Source organism: Eutrigla gurnardus, assembly GCF_963514095.1.
Source record: "Eutrigla gurnardus genome assembly, chromosome: 24".
NCBI lineage: Eukaryota > Metazoa > Chordata > Actinopteri > Perciformes > Triglidae > Eutrigla > Eutrigla gurnardus.
In genome coordinates, this window is record NC_139935.1 from 12,334,889 (window position 1) to 12,346,897 (window position 12,009).

The 12,009-nt window shown below is 41.7% G+C and overlaps 1 long non-coding RNA gene across 1 annotated transcript; it reads left to right on the forward strand.

Annotated features, from left to right (window-relative positions):
• Positions 1-5,409: 5,409 nt before the first annotated feature.
• On the forward strand, positions 5,410-8,951 carry LOC311009882. Its single transcript, XR_014596703.1, has 6 exons — positions 5,410-5,733; positions 6,518-6,609; positions 6,752-6,790; positions 7,117-7,272; positions 7,490-7,582; positions 8,152-8,951. It is a non-coding gene; the product is annotated as an uncharacterized lncRNA (long non-coding RNA).
• Positions 8,952-12,009: the final 3,058 nt, after the last annotated feature.

Consider the following 12,009-nt stretch of genomic DNA (forward strand, 5'->3'; position numbering starts at 1 on the left):
CGTGTGCTTTAAGGGCTGCTCTCAGCTGTAAATAAAAAAGCTATTCTTAATGTCTTGAAAGGAAAGTAAACCATCCAAGCCAAAAATGTCACCCAAAAACTGTATCCCTCCCTTTTCCCACTGAGAATAGGTGACAGGTCTCCCCCCGATCAGTAAACCTTTATTATTAAAAATTGGAGACTGCATGTGCCATCTGCAAGATATATTACAAATCCTTTCCACTGAGCACCAGACCTGGATCAGATGAGTCACAATGGGACCGAAACGTAATTGACTCTGTCTAACAGAGATATTCGCAAATAAAACATCTGCCAAAGACCACGGGTGCACCATTCCTTCTTCCATTGTACTCCAAGAAACTGCTGTCTGAGGGTCAAACCATGTAACAAGGGGTCTAAGAGTGAAGGACCAGTGGTAAAGTTTAAAGTTGGGCACCGCTAATCCCCCATCTAATCTCCTGCTCTGGAGAGTGGCAGATCTAAGACGGGGTCTCTTCCCATTCTATATGAATTCCGACACAGCCGCATGAAGCTTACCATGGAGCTGACAAAATTTATTCTGGGCACTATATTCATTTTGACAATAGAAATACGTGCCTGGAGTCAGTTGGGCAGGCTGGCCCATCTTTCTAAGTCACTCAAGACTTCAGTGTCTCAGTATAATTGTGCTTCACAGTAAGATGTAGAGAAGAAAATATGTCAATTCCCAGATATTTAAAGTGTGTAGCTGAGGGAATATTGGAAGGCAAAGCAGAGGTCTTGGCTGCTTCATTCAAAGGCATCAAAGCTGATTTTGACCAATTGATTTTGAACCCTGATAGCGCGCCAAACTCATCCAACAATGATAGGAGGTGGGGGGCAGACTGCAACGGATCTCCAAGAAAGTCTAAAATGTCGTCAGGGTAAAGAGCCAGGTGATGGTGTGCGTTGTGAACAGTTATGGGTTTAATATCCACCGATAACCGAATCATCTGGGCCAAAGGTTCAAGCAACAGAGCGAACAGCGTTGGGCTTAAGGGGCAGCCCTGACGAGATTATCTAGACACTGGGAACAGAGTGGAGCAAATGTTACCTGTAAGAACCATTGCCGAGGGGTTTGAATATAACAACTGTATCATTTTTATAAAACCTTCCCCAAAGCCCATCGTCCCCAAAACCAACCACAAGAAAGACCACTCAAGGCGGTCGAACGCCTTCATGGCGTCCAGGGATAAAACGTCAACAACTCAAAACCTACAATAATACAGTCAAAAAGGCACGAATTTCACATTTCTCACAACTCATCACCATCAATAAAAACAACCCCCGGTTCCTCTTCTCCACTTTTGATATTTTAACAGGGACTAATTCTAATAACATTTTTAAGAGACCCACAGATGATCTTTGCGAGAACTTTGCAGACCACTTCAGAACCAAAATCAAGGACATCAGATCCTACCTTTTATCCCATCAACTTTTAACTGTTAACACTGAACTGTTGTCCTTGCCTGAGGTAACACTGGAGAGTTTTGCCCTGGTTGATGCAAGGACACTTGGTCGAGTTTTCTCCCAAGTAAACCCAACAACCTGCCTTTTAGATCCCATTCCCACATCACTTTTAAAACCGTTTTATGGATTCTTCGAGGAACAGTTTTTAAACATCATGAATTGCTCTCTTCAGACGGGTGTCTTCCCCAGCGCCTTTAAAACGGCGGTGGTGAAGCCCCTTCTGAAGAAGAGCAATTTAGATCCAAGTGTTTTTAATAACTACTGACCTGTATCCAACTTACCATTTTTAAGTAAAATTTTAGAAAAACTGTTTTTAACCAAGTTAATGACTTTTTAAACAGAATTAACATTTTAGAGAAGCATCAGTCTGGTTTTAGGAAAAACCACAGTACCGAGTCAGCACAAAAGATTTTAAACGACATCAGGTGGAATTTTGATAATAAAAAGCTCACAGTGTTGGTTCTACTGGATCTAAGCGCAGCTTTTGATACAGTAGACCATCACATTTTATTAAATAGGCTCAGACACCTGGTGGGCATCTCTGGTACTGTTCTTAACTGGTTTTGTTCTTATCTCACAGACCGATGCTTTTATGTAAGTATGGATACATGTTCCTCAGGAACCCATGAAATTGGATGTGGGGTTCCCCAAGGGTCAATTTTAGGTCCACTTCTTTTAATCTTTACATGCTGCCCCTTGGGGACATCATCAGGAGGCACGGCATCAGCTTCCATAGTTATGCTGACGATACGCAACTGTATATCGCCGTGTCTCCTGATGACACAGGGCCAATTGACGCCCTTTTTAACTGTATTTTAGACATCAAGTCATGGATGGCAGAGAATTTCCTACAGCTCAACCAGGACAAGACTGAGGTTTTAGTTATAGGTCCTGAAGGCCAGAGAGAGAAACTTTTACCAAAACTACAAGATCTTAAACCAGCACAGTCAGTAAAAAATCTGGGCATGATTTTTGACTCTGAGCTGAATTTTATTCCACATATCAAAAATAGGTTTTTATCATCTTAAGAACATAGCCAGAGTCCGCCCGTTTCTCTCTCAGGCCAGTACGGAGGTGCTGATGCATGCTTTTATCTCCTGTCGTTTAGATTATTGTAATGCCCTGCTCTCTCGTCTTCCCAAAAAGAGTATTTTAAATCTCCAACTATTACAGAACTCAGCTGCACGCGTGCTGACGAGGACCAGAGGGTGGGAGCACATTACACCAGTTTTAGCGTCGCTGCATTGGCTCCCCCGTTCTTCTACTAGTTTTTAAATGTCTTAACGGCCTTGCGCCCTCTTATTTAGCTGACCTGCTTTAACCATATCAACCCTCGCGCACCCTGAGGTCCTCTGGCACCGGCCTTTTATCCATACCAAAACCCAGAACTAAAACCCATAGTGAGGTGGCATTTAGTTACTATGGCCCCCACCTGTGAAGCAGCCTGCCAGAGAGCCTCAGGACCGCAAAGACAGTTGATATTTTTAAAGGAAGGTTAAAGACACACATTTTTAATCAGGCTTTTAAATAGTATTTTAAATTTTTCTTAACGTTCTTATGTGATTTTATCTTATTTTATATTTTTGCTTCTATCTTGTTTTTAGATGATATTGATCTTAAATAATTTTAGTTGTTTTACTTATCATTGGTATTGTTTTATTTTATTATCTTATATATTTTTATCCTTTTAGCTGGTCACTCTATTTACTTATTTTTTCATGTTTTTTTAATCCAATCTTATGTTTTTAGTTTTTAGCTTTAACTCCAGTGTTTCCTCAAGGGGGTCTTCCACACTGGGAGCTGTGTCTGGGCTGCTGCTGGGGGCCCTGTCCCTGGGTCCCTTCGGCTCGGCTGACTGTTGTCTGTCGGTGTCGGGGGGCCTGGGTACTGATGCCCCCTGTGGCACAGCCTGCGACTCCTCCCCGTGTGGATGGCCTCAAAGATAGCGTTTCCTCAATCATCAGTGTCATGCCATGTCTCCCTATTGTCAGTAGTGAGAGTGTGCAGGTGTGTGTGTTTGTGTGTGTGTGCGGACATTGTCAGAGGCCAGACGGGACTTCATGAAGCCGGTCTTGTCACAATGAACTAGTGATGATACATGAGGTTGCAGGTGGCGGGAGATTGCCTTGGCATATATTTTAACATTGGCATTCAACAGACTAAGGGGCCTATAATTACCACATTCTGGGTAATTCTGGGTGACTTGCCCCTTTGCATACTGAGCACCGCCTTCTTAAGTTCTTCAAGCAAGATTGATTTTGCTAAGTCATTCGCCTCCTCCACTGCAAGACGAGGTAACTTCAATCGAGCCAGAAAGTTGTCACATTTGTCTTTGTCTCGAGATGTGTTTGATTTGTACAGGTCAGAGTAAAAACTAGGAAAGGCATTGTTGATCTGCGTCGGGTCTGTGGTGACAGCGGTAATTTGACTAACGAAATATCTGAGAACTGCTCATTTGACCTAATCCTCATCGCCAACAGGTGGCTGGGCCTTGAACCATGAAAGTAATACCCGTTGCCTGGTCCTGTGGATTAAAAACTCTGACTGGCGTCTGAGGATGATGTTAATTTCTTTTTTGACCACCTCTCGCTGTGAGACTACCTGTTCCGAAAAATTAGCAGACAACGCAGATTCTAGTTTTGCTAGTTTGCATTCCAATTCATGCAACCTACAAACCCGGGCCTTTCGCTGGTTAGAGGCAAACAGTGTGGCATTACTCCTGATAAAACCTTTAATTGAATCCCAAAGTATTCTAGGATCATCGACCGAGTCAACATTAAACTCCAAGAATTCCTTAAGCTTTCCTGTAAATTGTGTCCTAAATTCCTCCTGTTTTAACAGGGTTGTGTTGAGGCGCCATTTCGGTGCGCGAGAGGAAGTGCTGATGAGCATCACCGAGCAGAGTGCACCTTTGTGATCGGAGAGGGCTATGGGAAGCAGAGATACATTGTGAATATTATGAAATAGTTTAGGGGATGCAAATATATAGTCGATTCTTGAGCAAGATTTGTGTCGAGCAAAGAAAAAGGAATAGTCACTGGTTGAAGGGTTTGTCAAACACCACAAATCTATAAGCCCCAGGCTGTAAGCCCAAGCCTGCAAATCTGCAAACGCCAATTTCTGATCCCTTGTCTCAGATTTACCTGTCCTATCACTAGCCGCCTTCCAGACCGCGTTGAAGTCTCCCCCCACAATGAACGAGTAATCACTCAGCTCCAGCATACTACTTGACCAATTGTAGTAAAAAACTCTAGGCTATTTTCCTGTTACTACAGTAATTTCAGTCTTAACAATTGTAAGCCTGCCCTCTGCATCAGACCATGTGTCTTGAATTTTCAGTCCGAGGCTACGTCTGACTACGATAGCCACACCCTTGGTCTTCGTTCCAGATGTGGAGGAAGCTATCACATTGTAATGTTTATCCGCAAGACGTCTAATATCAGCAGCCAAGAGATGCGTCTCCTGTATTAATGCTACGTCAATTCGCCTCCTGCGTAATAAACCCAGTGTCCTAATCCTTTTGTGAGGGCTATTCAAACCGCATGCGTTCCAACTCAAAAAATTAAGTTCAGGCATAATTTAGGGCGTTGGCCTCTATAGTCGATGGCGACAGAAACATGAGGAAGGCACCCGTGACCATCTGAAAAAATGAACCCAGACAGATACCGCAACAACTTAATCCAGTCGAGCCCCTCTCTCTCCGCACAAAAAAAAGTAAACACATAATCCACAGTGTGAGGAGCTCCACATTAAAACAAATAGAAAAAAGGAAAAAACAAAACAAACAAGACAACAACAACAACAAATATGTTTAAACCCGCCCCCCACCCAGTCCAACCCCCAAAGAGAGCAAGAACATCTGTTTGCTTTTGTCTATGAAATATGGATATTCTTTTGATTACACTCAAAAAAAGAACTTTTTGGTGTTGTACAATATACTAGATTAGTTGGCATATATTCTACAGTATAATAATAAGTTTCACTTTGTACTAGAATTCCTTACGTAAAAATGTATATGTTTACATATTTTAATCATACAGTAAATTAACTATGTGGGAAAAGTAAATTTTACTACACAATTTCTCATACCGTTTACGTGTTTTATAATGACTGAACATAAATCGAAAAATGGTAAGTAAATTTTAATTAATCTAAACATGTATCCCGTTTGAAACAAACGACGCAGTTCAGAGCGACAGCGAGACGAGACGTTGACTGAGAGGAGAGGTGCTTCATGGCCGAACAAGTAAGTTATTGTCTGTCTACATTTGTGAAAATATATCGATATGTGTGTCTGAGAGAAGGACGGAGCCGTTTGCATAGCGCAATATGCGCGATTTACCAAGCCAACAGTGCTGCTGCCGGCTTTATGTTTGTGGCTAAACTTGAACATACTGAAATGAGTTTGAAACATGCTAAAGCTATATTAGCCGTCTGGTTGTTACGATACGGGACTCCCGGTAGCGAAGCGGGGTCCGGCACTTAATTCCTCCATGTCGCTGCTACAGTGCAAGTTCTCTACCGTCCCCTCACTCGTTCCACTTCTTCCCGTGGTAACCTGCCCCCCCCCCCTTTTTCTCCCTCTTTCCCTCTCGAGTTCGTCACGTCTTTTACGTATGCTTTTACGTATTGTCATCTGTGGAGGTTTTTTTTTTTTTTAAGTAACGAGTCTGTTTTTACGATGTAAGGAGTAGATGTTAATGTTTAGTATATTGTGGGTGTATAGGCCTACTAGGCCTTTAGTGGTGAAGTCCGCCTATATTGTCATGATCAATTAGCTGTAACTCACACAAGAAAAAGTGTATTTGCACAAAAATGTAGCTTCAAAACACCTAAGTACACCTTTTCACATTTGGCACTTTATTGTATATAGTTATTGTAATAGTTGGTATTGTACAGTAAACTAACCTTTAAAAAACACTCTACCTTCCACAGGATAATGTTTTGTTTTTTAATTTAATCCAGAGGAATGCTCAACTGTTTTATTAGAAATGTAACGTATGAATTTGTACTTTACATTTCTTTCACAGGAATCAAACAATAAAGCAGGGAATTCTATCATCACATGTGGAGGGTTACATAGGAAGAGTGACTGTTCATCGCAGACATATTAGTCTCACAGGCAAGTATAAATCTAAATATGCATGCTCTTATACTGCTGTTGTTATTTTACCCTACTCTTCACTATATAATCAAATATAAATATGGGACTAAATGTTTTCAATTTTGATTTAATAACACAAATTCTGTTTGTTCATTTACAGGTTGACCTTATACATGAAGGGAGCCAGTGGACAGTTGAGGTAGGGAGGAGGTCTAGAGAGGACAACAGGTTGACAGGTTTCAACTTTGTGTCAACAGGGAGAAACAGCAGGGCTGTTATGAGATGGGCATGGACACCAAAACGTTTAGAGCTCTTAACGCATTATAGATTGAAACATCTACACACCAGTCAAGGCCAGTCGCTACCTTGTTTATACTCAGATTGTCCTTGCTCATTTAGAGGTTGTGTTCTAAGTTAAAATTAAAAGCCAAATCGAGCCTTCATTTTTGTTCATCATTATTACAGTGCTACCTTGTGTATTGCACCATTGGGCTCAGTTCCTATTGTTGATTTTTGTCCATTCAGATCAAGGCAGAATTCAGAAGAATCATGAAGATTCCCCTTGAGCAGACGTTCATGTACAAGTTCGACTACTACACACCAAAACTTATCAGCTTGATGAAAGCCAGGGGTGGTGGCCTTGGGATCAAGCTGAGGCCGTTTTTGGACAGACTGAGTCAGGTGTGTTTGTTCTAAATTGTGCTTATTCACACTGTATACTGCTCCATGCAATTAGAGCACCAACTCCTACACTTTGTTGCTTCCATGTTCTTCCACACTCCATGATTCCACAAATGGGTCTTGCTTTGGACTCAAGTCACTGTTTGTTGCAGATTTATGCAGTTCATTGTGCATGAATAAGAGGTTCAGTACTGACAATATATTCATCTGTTTACAGAACCAAAACATTGAAATGAGACGTGAAGCTATTATCCGCAGCCTTATCCTTTACCTTGGTGAAAAAGGGGAGGCTCTTTTTGAAGACTGCCCGGTAAGCATGTTTTTGTTGTTTTTTATTGTAAAGTTTGTGTAATATTTCATTAGCTGTTGGTTAACAAGATTAAACAGTTCAACTGATTCACTTTGCCTTTTCTTAGTAATAAGGTTCCAAATTTTAACTCAAAAGTAAGAGAAATGAAAAAAAGATGGTGTGATGGACCAAATAGTACACTGAAATAACCACAGGAAAGAAGAGACTGTTAGGAACTGGTACAAACCTATTGTTATGACCCACCCAAATTATCTGACACACCTGTCAAAGGGAACACAACATGATTTACTCTACCTGGCGAGCAGAAGGGGGGCATGTAACATTCTTCTGGGGTTACAAAGTCACTGGGTTTCTAGGCACAGCAAATTTGTGGAATGTAGCCATCTTGTGCCATCAGGTTTCACACAATTTAATTTACTCAGTTTAATGTAAACTGAGCAGTTCTTTTATCATGGAAGTTAACATGCAATTCTTTCTCCTCTCTTCAAACAATTAAAGTAATTCTATTTTTTTAAATGCATGTATATGTAAGTAGCATTATCTAAACTCTTTTTGTACATTGTATACAGGAGGACAGCCGCAGTGATGCAACTCAACACACTATGAAGATCATGGTTGTCCATGGCACTGATGGAGAAGATCCTGTTGATGTATCCATCCTCCTTGAAGGCAAGGAGATGTTGGCGGGATGCGGCAGCACTGCCAAAGCTTGCACACTGCTTATGGGGCTTATTTACGCCCTGAACCTTGCATACCCTCCAGCATTGCGCTACACATTTGAGGTTTTTCAAAAACTTTTTCTTGAACTGGATGGGATTAAGCTGTCTCCAAAAGTACAGAGTTTTAAGACGAAGTTGCTGTCTTAAATGCACACAGACTGGCAATGTTCACCAGCCTGTTTTCACATGGACGTTCTGCTTGCCTTACTGTACAAGAATTGCTGCAACTTTGTTCAGTGTTGACCAAAAAACTTACACTTGACAAAAATAGGAATGTTTATCCTGCTTGTACCCTCTTTGCTCTTTGCCTCTGAGTTCAATTTAATCCAGGCTGTTTTGTATCACGTAAGGCACCTGTTCTGTCAGTTGATTGCAGATTATTGATTAAAAAAAAGTAATGTTTTATTCTTTAAAATGCAGTGATTTAGTTTAATTTAGTGAAGTGTGATTTTCTTCACACTGAATTTTTAGTTAAGAAAAACTGCTACAGCTCCAATCATACATCATGAAGATGTCACCCTGAGGTTCAGCACCCAAAGTTGATGTGACAGTTTTGTCTGGTAGCTTGAAAATGTGTGTCTTTTGACAGTGATATGTTGTCACTAATGATACCTACCTGTGTGTTGACAAAATAAATAGGTTGAATTGCATTGTGGCTGTGATTTGTGATCTATGAAGATTAATTAACATTTATCAATAGAAGATTAACAAAATGTACATAATTATAATAAGTAATAATAACATACAATTAAGTAATTGAAAATGAAAAATGTCTAATAAAATCTACTTAGTTATTTCATTCAGATTTACTTAATAATTTCATAACATTGACGTTATTGTCTGTTCAAAAGTTAATTCGACTTTACTTAATTAGTTTAGATAAATATTATTTATGCATAAACATAATTAAGTAACATTTACTTAATATTTCCATGGATATTAAGTCTAGAATTAAGTACATTATACTTGATACTTGATAGTGAGATTTACTTAATCATGCGACAGTAAAAGTTACTTAGTTAGTGTTAGTGCAAATTGTTACGAGGATTTTATTAAGTAAATTCAACAAGTTATTTTTTTGAGTGTAGTGTCCATGGGCGTTTTTTTTGCCAGCAATGGTCCTTTCCTCTCCCTGCCCTAAATATGTGTGGATATAGTGTACTTCTTCTGTACCATTTATGTATTTAACTTTCTCTTTCACTGCAATAACACTTTGACTCTCCTTTTCTCTGATTTGAACTCCACTGTGTCTCCCGTTTGGGCAAACACAACGACTCACGGCCAAGCGTAAATCAGGCTTTCCGATTGGCTGTAAAAGCCGCTACGGGAGCCAATACAAATTTCCGATGCATAAACGTGACTCTATACGTCACGAGCAAGATGGCGGATAAATATAATGATCGATATACATAAACAAAACGAAGAAATGCGCCGCGGAAATGAGGAGACATCTAGTCACATCTTTACAACTTTACGCATTTGTTTTGTTGTCAGAAATAAATCGCTCGCATGGACAAGCAGGGTACCATTGGTTAGCCCCGTTTCTCTAGTTTAAGAGGAAATCACCCGCATGTTTCTAGCGCAAACCATTACGGAGTTATGACGCTCTAAAGAAAACATGATTATTTGTAGCGTATACGCCACAATGGGTCTCAGAGGGTTAACTAACTAACCGTGGAACTTGTACCGACGTACCGACGTGTTTAGCTACAAATCACCGCAATCTTGTTGTTTTTTATAAATAAACTTGTCATTCAAAGGCCCTCACAACGATGTGCTCACCTCACTCCCGACGCAGTTGGGAAGTGACGAACCCGTCCGGACAAGTTCCTCGGTGCTAGTGCTACCTTGACCTGCCGCTGCCAAGTAGCCTACAAGTCATTCAATGGGCCAAATTTTAAATGCTCGCGCATTGAATTGCCACTCAGAACCTCAGAATTAATTGCGTTAATTTTTATAACGCGTTAATTTGCAGTGTAATTAATTAATCTAATTAATCTAGACTGACAGCCCTAATTACAATATTACTGTCTTTGAATTGTAAAGCATTACACTACTTTTACATTACTTTTGCATTACTTTTCGCCAAAATAAAAGGAAATATGGATTTTTTTGTTCTCAATAGATCTTGTTTTCAATGCAGCTCAATCCGTGTATCATTCGTTCATTCGTTTTTCAAAATAAAACCAAAAATAAAAAAATGAAAAAACGACTCTTATTCTCAGTATTTGTTTCAAAACAAAACAAAAATGAAAAAAAAAAAACGGATAACGACTCGTTTTACGATTTCCGACAAGTCTTTTTCGCCTGAGTTGGTGTTGAGCACAGAATCTTCTCACTGACATTTCCGAGCATCTCTGAACACCTAACTTCTGCAGCGCGGTGGAAATCTCGGCATGCGTTTTGCCACAGCCAATCAGCGACGAGTTCAAGCCGACAGACAGATGAGCTGAGATGGACGGGCTGCATTCCCAAACAACCCGACTCGGGAAGACCGGACCCCGGCACGACGGGGGCCATAACCATCCACGGGCTGAGCCTCGATCAGAAGGACTCAGGCCCCCGAGCGACACCGGGCAAGCGGTCTTCCGTACGCCACATTTACGACGGGGATTCGGCGCTGGGCTCTTCGCTCGCCGCTACTGAGGGAATCCTAGATAGTTTCTTTTCCTCCGCTTAGTAATATGCTTAAATTCAGTGGGTTGTCTCATCTGATCTGAGGTCTAGTCGAATGTGGTCCCGACTCTCCCTGGGGAGAGGTGCGAGGGACGTGGCTCCCGGAGGAGGCTCACGGACTCTGGCATCGGGTACCCCGAGGCGGAGGAGGAGGGTCCGCCGGTCCCCCCGCCGGCGCTGCCCTCGTTTCCCCCGCTAGAGCGGCACCGGTTCAAAAATGAGCGCCATGCGCGGATGACACGAATAGTCCAAAATGATCAAGCGGCGCGATACACGCGTCTCACGCGATTGTAGTCGCGTCCGGTGTGAACGCCGCATTATCTTTTCTCATAATTACGAGATCCTGATTTCATAATTACGAGATCTTTTCTCGTAATTACGAGATAAGGCGTCCAATTTTTTTTTTATCCAGTGAATGCAATGCGCTTCTGTAGATAACGACCATTATCCAATTTTTACATTTTTCATTTGAGCACAAAATCGGGAATCGAAAAAACGAGTCGTTATCCGTTTTTTTCATTTTGGTTTTGGAAACAAATACTGAGAATAAGAGTCGTTTTTTCGTTTTTTTATTTTTGGTTTTATTTTGAAAAACGAATGAACGAATGATACACGGATTCAGCTCATTACAAATCCGTGTATCATTCGCCGCTTGATCATTTTGGACTATTCGCGTCATTCGCGCATGACGCTCATTTTTGAACCGGTGCCGCTCTGGCGGGGGAAACGAGGGCAGCGCCGGCGGGGGGAGCCGGCGGACCCTCCTCCTCCGCCTCGGGGTACCCGATGCCAGAGTCCGTGAGCCTCCTCTGGGAGCCACGTCCCTCGCACCTCTCCCCAGGGAGAGTCGGGACCACATTCGACTAGACCTCAGATCAGACGAGACAACCCGCTGAATTTAAGCATATTAATAAGCGGAGGAAAAGAAACTATCTAGGATTCCCTCAGTAGCGGCGAGCGAAGAGGGAATAGCCCAGCGCTGAATCCCCGTCGTAAATGTGGCGTACGGAAGACCGCTTGCCCGGTGTCGCT